Genomic DNA, 15658 nt, shown 5'->3' on the forward strand with positions numbered 1-15658 from the left:
TAGCTCAGTATTTGGGAGGCTCCAAAAGACAGTATGGGATAGATGAGGTATTAGACTGACTACCAAATTTAAGGTTTGTGTTGATCTCATTACTATATGCCTATGAAACCTGGACAGTCAACCAGCACCATGTCGGGGAAACTGAATGACTTCTTTTTAAATTGTCTTAGGAGGTCTCATTGAAGAACTTTAGAACTGACTATACAGCATGGGAGGCTTTGGCACAGGGCCACCCAGCATGGTGTGCCCTCATCAGTGAGGGTGCTGAACTCTAAAAGGAAGAAAGAATTGAAGCACCTCAAAGAAATGTGACATTCGTAAGTTTAGAGTACCCTCCCCAAGTGTTCACATAGACTATTTGTGCCTGACCTGAGGTAGAGCATTCTGAGCTCTTATCAGCCACATTAGGACACACTGTAATTTGTCTCAAACATAGTGATATCATTTTCATCTTCTTCCATAACAAAAGATGAGAACGAAACAATCATTGTGTTTTAAATTCATTCTAAAATTCAAAAACTTATCACATTTAAAACTGAGCAGCTGCTATCCCAGAACTGAGTCAGGCACCTTCAGTAACTTATTCTTTCAGAATTATAAAAGAGACATGACCCTAAATAAGGGATCTCTCAAGTCAGAGAACTCATAAATTGCTTTCTTTTTTCTAAAAGAAGACTTCTGTCCTTGAAAAATGACTTACGACTTCCTTATAAATCCATAAAAATATGAATTACATATGTGATTTTTTATCTTTTTCATAAATTTATGCCAATTTTCAAGTTTTCTCAAAAGTTCTTCTTTTTTTGTTTATTTTATTTTTCATTTTTGAAATAAAACAAGCATTTCCATAACAGTAGAATTTTTAAAAAGACTATTGAATATGAAACTACAAATTTATTATGTACATCTTGTATACCTTTTCAAAATATGATAATTATATAACTCTTTTTTTCTTTTTTCTTTCCTTCCCCCATTCCTGCCCTAGAGATGGATACTGTTAGACACACATATGTTCTATATGCATATAATAATGCCATATATATGTCTATTTATCAGATCTTTCTAAGTTGCCTTCTGAGAATGGACTTGTCAAGGGATGAATCTGTTCTCTGCTTTCAGGACACAGGATCTCAGCTGATGGGTCATTTCACTGCTGGGCTCAAGCAAACAGGTCATTCCTCACCAGATTTAATTCCTACAGCTAACAGCAGACTCTGTTGCAGACTCCAGGTAATGGTTACCTGGTGGGTCTTTTTTTTTTCATTCATATGTGTATATATATATATATACATATATACATATATGTATATACATATATACATACATATACATATATATTTAAGTTACAAAATTTCTTTCCATGTTCCCTGCCCACCCACTTCACCTAAGTGGAAAACAGTCTGATAACGTTGTATGTACATATTTTGATAAACATGTTGACAGATTAATAATTTGTGGTATGAGGAATTAGGATTAAGGGAAAGCGATGCATAAGAGATAATTCTTATAAAGTGTTCATCACATTCTGAAGGGTTGGTTTTTCTTTTCTTGTGTGTATGTTCTGTTTTGTTTTGTTTTTGTTTTTTTTCTTCCCCTGGATGGTGATAATATAGTCCATAGCCAGTCTAATACATTTGGCCTAGTTCTCTGGACTGCTGAGAGAAGCTGCTTCTATCAAAATTGTTCATCTCACAATTTTGATGTTGATGTGTACATTGTTCTCTTGGTTCTACTCCTTTCTCTCAGCATCAGATCCCATAAGTCATTCCATGCTCCTCTAAATTCTGACCATTTATGGTTTTTTACTGAACAATAGTATTCTACATTTTTCATGTACCATATCTTGTTTAGCCATTCCCTGATTGATGGGCATACCTTCAATTTCCAATTCTTTGCCACCCAAAAAAGAGCCTGCTATGAATATTTCAGGAACATGTAGGGCTTTTCCTTTTTTCATATATATAATTCCTTCTGGATATAGACCTAGAATTGGAATTGCTGGATCAAAGGGAATGAACATTTTTATTGCTCTTTGGGCATAGTTCCATATTGCTCTCCAGAATGGTTGGATCACTTCACAACTTCACAAGCAATGCATTAATGTGCCAATTCTCCCACAGCCTCTCCAACATTCATCATTTTCCATTTTCTTTATATTGGCTAATCTGAGAGGTGTGTAAGATGATAAATGCTCATTTTTTTTTTTAATTTTCATTTCTCTAATCAATAATGATTTGGAGCATTTTACCATATGATTATATATAGCTTTAATTTCTTCATTTGAAAACTGTCTATTCATATCCTTTGACCATTTATTAATTGGGGAATGACTTGCAATCTTAAATTTGATGCAGTTCTCTATATATTTTAGAAATGAGACCTTTATCAACTCCTTGTTGTGAAGATTGTTTCCCAGCAAATGGTTTCATTTTTAAAAGAAATGTTTCATATTCTATTTTTTTGATGTACAAATTAAATCTGTTTTTTGTTTAGCATTACCAAAGATAACAGTGTATGAAATAGAAAACTTCCAAAGACAAGGAAATATGATTGGACTTGCAGTAAAGAATAACTAAATGGAAATTTGATCACCCACACTTAACTAGCTAGGCGATCCAGGACACTTAACTTCTTTCTATTCCAGTTCTCACAGCTGAAAAATGGGGATAAAAATGGTTCCTACCTACCTGGGTTGGTATGAGGAGAAAAGGAAATAACATCTGTAAAGAGCTTTTTAAACCCTAAATTCCTATATAAAGGCAAGCTTTGATAATAATATAATAATAGTAAATTTAAAAAGTCTTTGTTCATTTTTTGCAGATATATATATATATATATATATATATATATATATATATACATATACATACACACATAAAAAGCCTCATTTTTATTTAGTTGAATGAACTTTCCTACAAATTGACATACTGTGGTCTATGTTCCTTGAACACCTTTCAAATACTATATGGCAAAGGGATTACATGATTCATGGTAGGAGCAAGAGAATTGCTAAAGCTGAGAATCTATGGCTACGCTCCATGAAATTTCTCTCAGTAGACACCTTCCTCACATTCTCCTTATGGATATATTGTATAGAACATCAAAGGTCAGATGAGATGAATGATGTTTTCCTTGGAAGAGTAACTTATAATTATATCTAAGAAATCATCATGTACTCAAACTGTTATTTAATCATTTTTCAGTCTTTTCTGATTCTTTGTGATTTTATTTGGAGTTTTCATGGCAAAAAATACTGGAGTAGACACCATTTCATTCTCCAGCTCATTTGATAGATGAATTTAGCAAGGCAAACAGGATTACCATATTTCCTCATGTATAAGACACACTCTTTTTAAAAAAATTTGGGGTCTAAAACTTTCAAGCATCTTATACAGTGGTCAAAGATTTTCTTTTTTTAACTTGCATTTCCTACTTTTTCTCAATTGTCTTTGCACTCATTGTTTCACATTTGTTACTGGTATTTTATGTTATGTTTTGCCACGTTCTGCCCAGAAATGACTCAGAAAAGATTTTGCACAATGCAGAATTTAAGTTTAAAGTGATGCAGTTGCAAAAGTGTTTTGTCATCCTCCAACTAAGAAAAAATTCCAAGACTGGCTACGGCAAAAAGAAACCCTCCTGAAAATGCCATAGCAGAAGAAGGCCATGAGAGGCAAGTCAGCAAAATGGCCTGACATAGAGAGGGAATTGAATAGATGGATTGAAGAGCAAAGGGCCTTTGGAATTTATGCGTCCACAAAGATGGTTCAGTATGATGCAAGAAGAATTGCTGATGAAAAAGAAGTTACTGATTTCAAAAGAGGACCCAATTGGTGCTTCAGGTTCATGAAATGGAATGAACTAAGTATGTATTCACACAACAAACTTGCCCAGGGAGTGCTTGTAGTCAACCACAGACCAGAACACAGGCAGGAGAGCAGTCAGAACCTCTCCTAAGACAGTGATTTGTCGTCAAACACAGATGACGTCAAGCTAATGGATGGAAGTTTTGCCAGTGATGAGGAGTTGTATGAATTTTATGATGAATAAAACTTGAGTTCAATAACTTTATGCAATACTATTTTTTTTATATTTCAGGCCCAAAATTAAAGTGCATCTTATTTATGTGAGGGTCTTAATACATGGGGAAATATGGTAAATGACTTGTCCAGTGTCACGCAATCAGTAAGTGTCTAAGACTAGATTTGAACTCATAAAGATAAGACTTTCTGTTTCCAGATTGGGTACTCTATCTACTCTGCAAAATAGCTGCCCCAGATTAAATTACTTAGTCCCTAACTTATGTGATTATCATAACACTTTAGGAATTTATTTACAATTTTCAATTTCAAATTCGAATTGTGAAAGCATAATAAAGTAGATAAAGAGTTGGCCTGTGAATCTGAAAGCTCTGGTTCAAATTCTACCTCTGCCATATATTAAGTAGAGTGATTACTCTGAGCAAATCAGGTCTCCTCCCATTGTTCCCAGCAATTTTTCTAAGATAAAGTAAGCTTCTTCTTTGGAACTTCACTATGCCAATGAAGTCACATCCGATTTTAATAAGAAATATATATATATAAATATTCAATATATGCACATATATTTGTGTATGCATATATACATATATAATGTTTATATTTATGTGTATAAATTATAATTTTAAAAATTTATTTGTAGTCAAAAGTTTGGGAATTTTGCATACAAAGTAGTTCAAAATCTAAGCCAATTAAATTTTATAGCTGGAAGAGTTCATGAAATATGCAGTTTATAGATAAAGAATTAGAAGGGAAGTGAGAGGTCTGGAGTAGAGATGGAATATTTTGTGCAAAAAACAAGATCATAATGTACCCAGAGGGAAGTTATGTATAAGAAAACTGAAAAGGTAGAAAGGGTTCAGGTTATGAAGGGCTTCAGCTGTCAAAAAGAAGACTTGATATTTGATCCTGGGGTTGCCAGGGAGCCACTGAAGCTCATTAAGCAGGGGTACCAATGTAGAAAAAGGAAATTTGTTGGAATAAACATATTGAAACTCATTTCTCCTATATAGGATGTGCCCCATATAGCCTCTCCTCATTTCAAGATGGTTTGATGTGCTAAGGAATACCACAAATTTCTATGACTCATTATTTATTTCTATCTCTCAGACCAAAAACTAATTTTTCCAACAATTGAATCCTTCCTTAGAGACTGAAATATCACTTTCAAAAAAAAATAAACACATTAATTTTAAATTTTGGATATAGACTAACATCTGCCTTAACATAATCAGTATTTATCAAAATCAAGTGCCTAGGGTGATTATCTAGCCGCCTCTACAATGAATAAATCCCACACATTTTATGTTCTTCAGTTCTATTTAATTAAAGTGTCTGCTCAGAGCCATGTATTGGGGAGAATATTTGATTCTTTGATAGGATGTCAAGAACAAAGAGCTGAGAACTCTCCTAGATGAGAAAATATTAATACATCCCTGAACTTTTCTGAACTTTAATCATCTGAAAAACAAAGATATAATTCTGACATAATTGAAGGAAACCTGAAGTTATACTCAAGAAAATTATAACCTTAAATCCTGCTCCCAACACTTACTGTGTGGCCATGGGTAAGCTCCTTAAGCTTTCTGAGTCTAACTTCTCATTTCTAAAATGAGAGAAATAAAATTGACAGTTCTGATACAGGACTCATGTGAGGATCAAGTGACATAATATATATAAAAATTTAATAAACATAATTCTTAAATTTTTTCTTCCAGCACTATTTTGAGATAAGCCCTTGCAGATCACTTTCCAATTTTGCCTTTCCAGGTTTGTTGTCTCCTTTGGGTTACTGATGCCTATCTGGCACATCTGAAATCTACAAAACATGCCCATCTGACAATATCCAAAATTAAGCTTAGTATTTTTTTCTACAATCAGTTAGTCCTTTTAGCTTCACTATTTCTATCAACAGACACTACATTCATCCAGTCTTTTGCCTTCATATCTTTAGTGGGTGTTGTTATACTGCCTATTTCAAACATCTCTCATAAGCAGGCAATTACTTGGCCTTGTCTGTTCTGCCTCATCAATGTGTCAACAAATATATACATACATATATACATATATATATATACATACATATATATATATATGAATCATTTGATCAAGAAGTACTTATAATTGGCAGGCACTGTGATAGGTGCTAGAGATCCTAAGTCAAAGACTTTGACAGTTTCTACTCAAAAGAAGCTTATATTCCAATAATGGTGAAAGCAAGTAGATAACTGAATATTCAACACAAATTTGAAACCTATAAATATATATATATAGGATCTTACTGGTGATTAATAGAAAAGCTTTAACCTAATTAATTTCAGATCCTGAATCAGATGCCTTCCTTAGGTAGCCTAGTGCTCTTCCCTCATTCAATTACTTAACCAAATAACTATAAAGGATTGCAATAGGTACATATTGTTTAGATTGTCATCTTTAACTGAAAGTAGCTCACCTTTAGATAGACCCTCTGAAATTGATAAGAAACAAAAGGAATGAAAAATCACATTAACCTCATAATCTCATTCTTTTTATTTTTTTCATGATGTTTAGATAAAAATGATTCAACTTTATATTATACCTTGATATTTAATATTCTAGCAAAACCTTTACAAGCAGATAGAATAATTGCCCTTCCTACTTGAATAAAAGTATTTGGATGTTAGTTCTTATTTTGTAGGTTCGAAATCAGTTTTGGTACAACTACAAAGTCAGATAGGACAACAGGGATAAAATGAACTCAATCGCATGATGTCAATCATTACTTTTAGAACTAAAGTTTTTTTGATTAAAGATTTTATTTATTTTGAGTTTTAAAAATTTTCCCCCAATCTTACTTCCCTCCCTCCCCCCAGCCACCCACGGAAAGAAATTTTTGAGTCTTTACATTTTTTCCATGTTGTCCATTGAACCAAATTGAGTGTGAAGAGAGAGAAATCATATCCTTAAAAAAGAAACATAAAGTAAAAGAGATAGCAAGATCAGACAATAAGATATAAGGATTTTTTTCTAAATTAAAGGGAATAGTCCCTGAACTTTGTTCAAACTGCACGGTTCTTACAGATAGTATTCTCCATTGCAGACAGCCCCAAATTGTCCCTGATTGTTGCGCTTATGGAATGAGCAAGTCCATCAAGCTTGATCATCACCCTCATGTTGCTGTTAGGGTGTACAGTGTTTTACTGGTTCTGCTCATCTCACTCAGCATCAGTTCATGCAAATATCTCCAGGCTTCCTTGAATTCCTATCCCCCCTTGTTTCTAATAGAACAACAGTCTTCCATGAATACATATACCACAGTTTGCTAAGCCATTCCCCAATTGAAGGACTTTTACTTGATTTCCAATTCTTTGCCACCACAAACAGGGCTGCTATGAATATTTTTGTACAAGTGATGTTTTTAAATTATCTTTTTCATCATCTCTTCAGGGTAGAGACACAATAGTGGCATTGCTGGATCAAAGGGTATGCACCTTTTTGTTGACCTTTTGGGCACAGTTCCAAATTTCTCTCCAGAAAGGTTGGATGACTTCACAGCTCAACCAACAATGTAATAGTGTCCCAGATTTCCCACAACCCTTCCAACAATGATCATTATCCTTTCTGGTCATATTGACCAGTCTGAGAGATGTGAGGTGGTACCTCAGAGAAGCTTTAATTTGCATTTCTCTAATAAGTAATGATTTAGAGCAATTTTTCATATGACTATGGATGCTTTGATATCCTCATCTGTAAATTGCCTTTGCATATCCTTTGACCATTTCTCAATTGGGGAATGGCCTTATTTAAAAAAAAATATGACTCAGTTCTCTGTATATTTTAGAAATGTGTCTTTTGTCAGAAATATTAGTTGTAAAGATTGTTTTCCAGTTTACTACCTTTTTTTTTTTATCTTGTTTGCAGTAGTTTTATCTGTTCAAAAGCTTTTAAATTTAATGAACTCAAAATCATGTAGTTGGTTTTTAGTGATGTTCTACATGTCTTCCTTAGTCATAAACTGCTCCCCTTTTCATAGATCTGACAGGTAAACTAGTCCTTGATTTTCTAATTTGCTAATAATATAGTTTTTTTTTATACTAAATCCTGTATCCATTTTGATCTTATCTTGGAATTGGGTGTGAAGTGTTGGTCTAATCTAAGTTTCTTCCATACTAACTTTAAATTTTCCCAGCAGTTTTTATCAAAGAGAGAGTTTTTATCCCAATAGCTGTATTCTTTGGGTTTATCAAACAGCAGATTACTATAATTGTTTCCTGCTATCCCATCTAGTCTATTCCACTGGTTTGCCACTCTATTTGTTATCCAATACTAGACAGTTTAGATGATTGATGCTTTACAATATAATTTTAGATTGGGCAGAGCTAAGCCCCCTTCTTTTGCACTTTTTTTCATTAATTCCCTGGAAATTCTTGACTTTTTATTTCTCCATATGAATTTACTTACAACTTTTTCCTAACTCATTAAAGTAAATTTTGTTTTGAATTTTGATTGGTAGGGCACTAAACAGGTAGTATAGTTTTCGTAGGTCATTTTTATTATATTAGCTCTACCATATTATATTAGCTCTATCCATGAGCAGCTGATGTTTGCCTATTTATTTAAATCTGATTTAATTTGTGTGAGAAGTGTTTTATAATTGTTTTCAAAAAAGTTTCTGAGTCTGCCTTGGCAAATAGATTCCCAGGTATTTTATATTGTCTGAGGTTACTTTGAATGGGAGTTCTCTTTCTAGCTCTTCCTGCTGTAGCTTTCTAGACATATATAGAAAAGTTGAGGATTTATGAGGGTTTATTTTATTTCTGCAACTTTGCTCAAGTTGGTAACTGATTCCAGTAGTTTTTTGGATGATTTCTTGAGATTCTCTAGGTAGATCATAATGGCATCTGCAAAGGGTGAGAGTTTTGTCTTTTGCTTCCCAATTCTAAATCATTCAGTTTCTTTTTCTTCACTAATTTCTGAAGCTAACATTTCTAATACAGTACTGAATAGTTGTGCTGATAATGGGCATCCTTGTTTCACCCCTGATCTTATTGGGGCCTTTAGCCTCTCCCCATTGAATATAATGCTTGTTGATGCTTTCAGATAGATAGTGCTAATTATTCTAAGGAAAAGTCCATTTATTCATACATTCTCTAGTGTTTTTAGTAGGGATGGGTACTATATTTTATCAAAAGCTTTTTCAGCATCTATTGACATGATCACATAATTTCCTATAGGTTTGTTGTTGATATAATTGATTATACTAACATTTTTCCAATAGAGAACCAGCCTTGCATTCCTGGGCTAAATTCTACTTGATTAGAATGTATTATCCCAGTGATAACTTGTTGTAATTGCTTTGCTAAGATTTTATTTAAGATTTTTGAATCTATATTCATCAGGGGGATAGGTCTGTAATTTTCTTTCTCTGTTTTAACTCTTCCTGGTTTACATAACAACACCATATTGGTTTCATAGGAAGAGTTAGGCAGAGTTCCATCTTCCCCTATTTTTTCAAAAGAGTTTATATAGAATTGGAACCAATTGTTCCCTACATATTTGATAGAAGTCACTTGTGAATCCATCAGGCAATGGAGATTTTTTTCTTACTGAGTTCGATGATGGCTTGTTCAATATCTTTTTCTGAAATAGGGTTGTTTAGGTATTTAATCTCCTCTTCATTTAATGTGGACAACTTATATTTTTGTAAATATTAATCCATTTCACTTAGATTGTCAAATTTATTGGCAAAAATTGGGCAAAATAATTTCGAATTATTACTTTAATTTCTGACTCCTTGGTAGTGAGTTCAAATTTTTTTTTATGATATTAGCAGTTTGGTTTTCTTCTCTTTTTTATTAATCAAATTAACCATACGTTTATCAATTTTATTGGTTTTTTTTTCATAAAACCAACTCTTGGTTTTATTTATTAATTCAATAGATTTTTGTTTTCAATTTTATTACTTTCTGCTTTAATGTTTAGATTTTCAAATTTGGTATTTAATTGGGGGTTTTCAATTTGTTCTTTCTCTAATTTTTTTAGTTGCCTATTTAGTTCATTGATTTCCTCTTTTTCTAATTCTAATTTATTCATGTAAGCATTTTTTTTAGGTTTCTGCAAGGCAAATGGGGTTAAGTGGCTTGCCCAAGGCCACACAGCTAGGTAATTATTAAGTGTCTGAGACCAGATTTGAACCCAAGTACTCCTGACTCCAAGGCTGGTGCTTTATGCGCTATGCCACCTTGCTGTCCCTCATGGAAGCATTTAAAGATATAATATATCCCCTGATAGTCGCTTTGGAGTCAGTCCCATAGATTTTGGTATGTTGTTATATTATCTTCATTATCTAGGATAAAATGATTAGTTTTTTCTATAATTTGTTTTTTGATCCACTCATTCTTTAAAATGAGCTTATTCATTTTCCAATTGGTTCTGTGTCTATATCTGCCTGGCCCAATATTGAATATGACTTTTATTGCATTGTGATCTGAGAAAGATTTATTCACTATTTCTGCCTTTCTGCAGTTGATCATTAGGTTTTTATGTCCTAGTACATGGTGAATTTTTTGTATGATTGCCATATACTGCAGAGAAAAAGGTATATTCCTTTCTATCCCCATTCAATTTCCTCCATAAGTGTACCATATCTAGTTTTTCTAACAATCTATTTACCTCCTTAACTTCTCTCTTGATTATTTTATGATTCATTCTATCTAGATCTGAGAGAGGGAGGTTGAAGTCTCCCACTATTAGAGTTTTGCTGTCTAAGTCTTCCTGTAGTTCTTTCAGCTTCTCATCTAAGAATTTGGATGCGAATCCCATTGGGTGCATATAAATTCAGTATTGAAATCATTTTATTGTCCTTGGTACCTTTTAGGAGAATATAGTTTCCTTCCTTAACTCTTTTAAAGCTCTCTATTTTTGCAGCTGCTTTGTCTGAGATATGGATTGCCACCCCTGCTTTTTTCACTTCAGCTGAAGCAAAACATATTTTGCTCCAGGCTTTTACCTTTACTCTATATGTATCTTTCTGCTTCAAATGAGTTTCTTGTAAGCAGCATATTGTAGGATTCTGGTTTTTAATCCACTCTGCTATTCACTTATGTTTTATAGGAGAGTTCATCTCATTCACATTCAAAGTCATAATTACTAATTCTTTATTGCCCTCCATACTATCTTCCTTCTGTTTGTATTTTCCCCTTTCCCCCCTTTATCCATATTCCCCAGTATTTTGTTTCTGAATACTACCCCCCTTCAGTGAGTTTGCCTTCCTATATCCACCACTCCCCTTCCTTTCCCCTTTCCCTTTTTTCCCTTTTCTCTTTCCTTCCTTTTGTTAATTCACATTTTCCTCCTCCCCCTCCCTTTCTCCATCCCCCCTCCCCTTATCCCCTTTTAATACTTGAAAGGTTGAATGTTTTTTTAAGTTAACTGAGTACTGTGTAAGCTGACCTTAAGCCAAGTCTGATGAGAAGAAAATTCAGGTGTTTCTCATCTCCTCCCTTCCTCCCCTCTATTACCATAGGTATTTTGTACTTCTTAGTGTAATGAGATTTACCCCATTCAATCCCCTCCCTCCTCCCATCTCCTTCCTGTCCCCCTTTTTAAGGACTTAGTGTTTTTAAAATCATTCTATTGAATCATAGTATCTGTCACTTCTAGCTCAGTACATTCTCTCTGTTAGAGTTACATTTTTCAAGAGTTATGAGAATCTTTTTTTCCCCATGTTGGGATATAGCCAGTTTCAACTTATTGGATAGCAGTTTTTTTTCTTTACCCCCCCCCCCTTTTAACCTTTTAATGTGTTTCTTGAGCCTCCTGTTTGATGTCCAAATTTTCTATTTGATCTTTCTATTCTGGTATTTTCATCAGGAATTTTTGGAATTCTTCCATTTCATTAAATGTCCATCTTTTCCCCTGAAAAAGAAGGCTCAGTTTTGCAGGATAGTGGATTCTTGGCTGCATTCCAAGCTTCCTTGGTCTTCAGAATGTCTCTTTCCAGGACCTTCAGTCCCTTAATGTTGATGTAGCCAGGTCCTGTGTAATCTTTATTGTGACTCCTTGATATTTAAATTGTTTTTTTCTGGCTGCTTGCAAGATTTTCTCTTTTATCTTATAGTTCTGGAATTTGGCCACAAATATTCCTTGGTGTTTTCATTTTAGAATTTCTTTCTGGAAGGGATCAATGAATTCTTTCAATAACTACTCTGCCCTTTGGTTCCATGATATCAGGGCAATTTTCCATCACTAGATCCTGAAATATTAAGTCCAGGTTATTTTTTGCTTCAATGTTTTCAGGAAGTTCAATAATTCTCAGGTTGTCCCTCCTTGACCTATTCTTGAGGTCAGTGGTTTTGCTGATGAGGTATTTTACATTTTCTTCCAAATTTTTTCCTATTTTTTGATTTTGTTTAACAGGCTCTTGTTATCTCATGAAGTCCTTAGTTTCTACAGACTTGATTCTTTTTTTTTTTAGGGAGGAATTTTCTTCATTTACCTTTTGCAACTCCTTTTCCAATTGGTCAATTCTACTTTTGAAGGAGCTTTCCATTTGATCAATTGAGGTTTTGAGAGAATTATTTTCTTTTTGCATTTGCCCAATTGAAGATCTAAGAGATTTATTCTCATTTTGTATTTGACCAATTGTATTTTCCAATGATTTGTTTTATTGTTGCAAGGTGTTAATTGCCTCTCCCAAATTTTCCAATTGATTTTTGAACTCCTTCCTTATTTCTTCAAGGAAGTCTTTCTGTGCTGGAGACCAGATCACATTCTCCTCAGAGGTTCTAGGTCTCTCTGGGGTAGGGTCTTTTCCTTCCAAGAATTTTTCTATGGATCCCCCTTTCCACTGACCTTTCTTCATTTTGATTAGACATTGAGTTGGGGAGGGGCTGGTTCACAGAAGTTTGATGTTGGGATCCCTAGGGGTTTTACTCACTGAGTGTAATTTGTCTGACTGGCCAGTAGGAGGCGCGGTTGCTTTCCCCTGGAGTGTCTGTGACCTTGATTGAGGCCTACTCCCTTAGGCTGAAGGGAGTGCTTGAAGCTGTTGAATACTTTTGCCCTCAATCAGTGGTGGGATTTGAGTTGAGGTCATTCCTCTCCCTATTGACAGCTGGGCTAGTTCTTCTGCTCACACACCTGTGCCTGGGGCAAAAGTAGTCTGTAATTGTGTTTGTTCTGGGAAGAGGCCTCAGCTGCAATGGAGGAGGACTCAGAGTTCCTCAGACCACAGGAATCCAGGGATGATGTCCACAGCTCTCCTGCACTGGACCTCTCCCCCAAGGCCTGACAGCAAGATCCAGAGGGCCAGTGTCATCACCAAAGCCTCTGTTCCCTAGTAGACCCAAACCCCTGTGGTCTAGCCCTACTGCTGATCAAGAAGGCTCCTGGGGCTCCAATCCAGCCCCTAATCAGGCTGATCCGAGGCTCATCCACCCTCTGCACCAGGACTAACCCATGGCTGCAGAAGACAAATCCTGAGGTAGGTGTTCTTTCTCCTCACTTTTCTTTCTGGGTTTTGTGGGTCGGATTTCTGTTAAGAGTGTTGTTTCATGTCATAGGTGGAGAAAGATCAGGAGACTTTAGAACTGTGCCTGTCTTCTTTCTGCCATCTTGGCCAGAAGTCTAGGACTCAAAATGTTAAACGGTTTTTGTTTCAAATAGCTTAGATGTTATAAATTTTTTTGATTTAGTGTTATCTTCTAAAATATTTTACTTTTGTATTTGTAAGGATCAGTCTTGTTTCTGGGTAATTGTAGCCAATAGTTTACTCTATAATAACAGTCTGGGTCCAATTCAGGAGACTGTATGAGAGTTTGAAAATTTTGAATGTATTTAGGGCAGAGCCAACATGACTACCATCTTGAAGCTAACATGCTCCTGGAGTTTCTCCCTACCAAAGATAAATAAAGCCTGTGCATTGACATTCAAGCTAGATGCCACCAAGAAAAAGAGAAGATTCAAAGAAAGTTTTAAGCAGTAAACATCATGAATGATCTTCAGTGAAGGTCTATCTCTTTGGGGGTAAAGGGGAAGTAAAGCCCAAGAGGCCAGAAGTGGGAACGTCAATAGAAGTCTTTTAGCCACAATGTAGATACTTATAGCTTGACAACAGCAGAGGTCCTGGCAGCTAGAGAGTCCCAAACCAAACAAAGTAAAAGACAAACTACTGCTAAGTCTGAACCTGGACTTAAAGGAAGGAAACAAACTTCTGAAAAGACAAGGACTGGACTGCATGAACAAAATTTTGTTTTTTTAGGTTTTTGCGAGGCAGATGGGGTTAAGTGGCTTACCCAAGGCCACACAGCTAGGTAATTATTAAGTGTCTGAGACCGGATTTGAACCCAAGTGCTCCTGACTCCAGGTCTGGTGCTTTATCCACTACACCACCTAGCTGCCCCCATAAACAACATCTTGACCCATAATGACATACCATGGATCAGATCCTAGCCCCAGCATAAAAAGCTTGGACCTATACTCACTATACCTCAGGAGCAGAGCTAAAACAACAAAGATGAGCAAAGAAAGGTAAAGGAGTGCTCACCATAGAAAATGATATTACAGATAAAGATGATAGCCATGCTATGTCAGAAGAAGAAATCAGCAAAAAATCACTTCCAGGGGAAGTCTCAAAAGTGTGAATTGGACTCAAATCCAAAATCATCACATTGCTTAATAAAGAATTTAAAACCAAAAGAAAAGAGGAAGAGGAAAAAATGGAAAAAAAGAAACAGAGTCATGTAGGAAAATTATGAAAAATTGACTGGAGAATTCAACACCTTTAAAAGGAAACACAAAAGGTAATTGAAGAAACTAAAACTCTAAAAATTAGAATTGAACAAATAGAAACCAATGAATCTATGAAACTACAAAATTCCATCAAACAAAAAAAAACAACCTGAAAAAATATGAGAGATAATCTATAAATCATTGGACTACTAGAAAGCCTAGATTAAAACAAAAGATCCTGGAAAATATCATATAAGAAATTATTAGGAAAAACTGTACAATCTGCTAGAACAAGAAGACAATATAATCATTGAAATAGTACAAAGAAACCCTCCAGAAAGAGTCCCCAGGATAAAAACTCCATGGTCTGTTATAGCTAAATTCCAGAAGTCTCAAATAAAGGAGAGAATACTGCAAGCAGCAAAAAGAAAACAATTTAAATACAAAAGAAACACAATCAGACTCACACAGAACTGTCAGCCTCAACACTGAAGGACCTAAAGACCTGGAATACCATATGTGGGAGGGCAAAGGACCTGGAATTACAACTCAGAATTTACTACCCTGAAAAAATCAATATATATTGTTAAGGGAAAAGATGGATGTTCAATGAAATAGAGAACCTCGAGAATCCAGACACAAAGACCAGAACTGAACAGAGAATTCAATCTTGAAATGTAGGACTCAAGAGTTGCATGAAAAGGCAAAGGAAAAGGAGAAGGAAAAAAGGAACAAAAAAAATGTTGGTCAAGACCATCAAATTTTATATAATCCTAAAAGGGAAGATATAACACTTAATATTATTGTGAACTTTATTTCTCTTAGAATAATTAAAGGGTTGAATATAATGGAAGTTATTGGACTTAAAAGATTTGGGCATTGTTGGGTCTTACTTCTCCATTAAAGAGGCC

Source organism: Macrotis lagotis, chromosome X (genome assembly GCF_037893015.1).
Source record: "Macrotis lagotis isolate mMagLag1 chromosome X, bilby.v1.9.chrom.fasta, whole genome shotgun sequence".
Classification (NCBI taxonomy): Eukaryota; Metazoa; Chordata; class Mammalia; order Peramelemorphia; family Peramelidae; genus Macrotis; species Macrotis lagotis.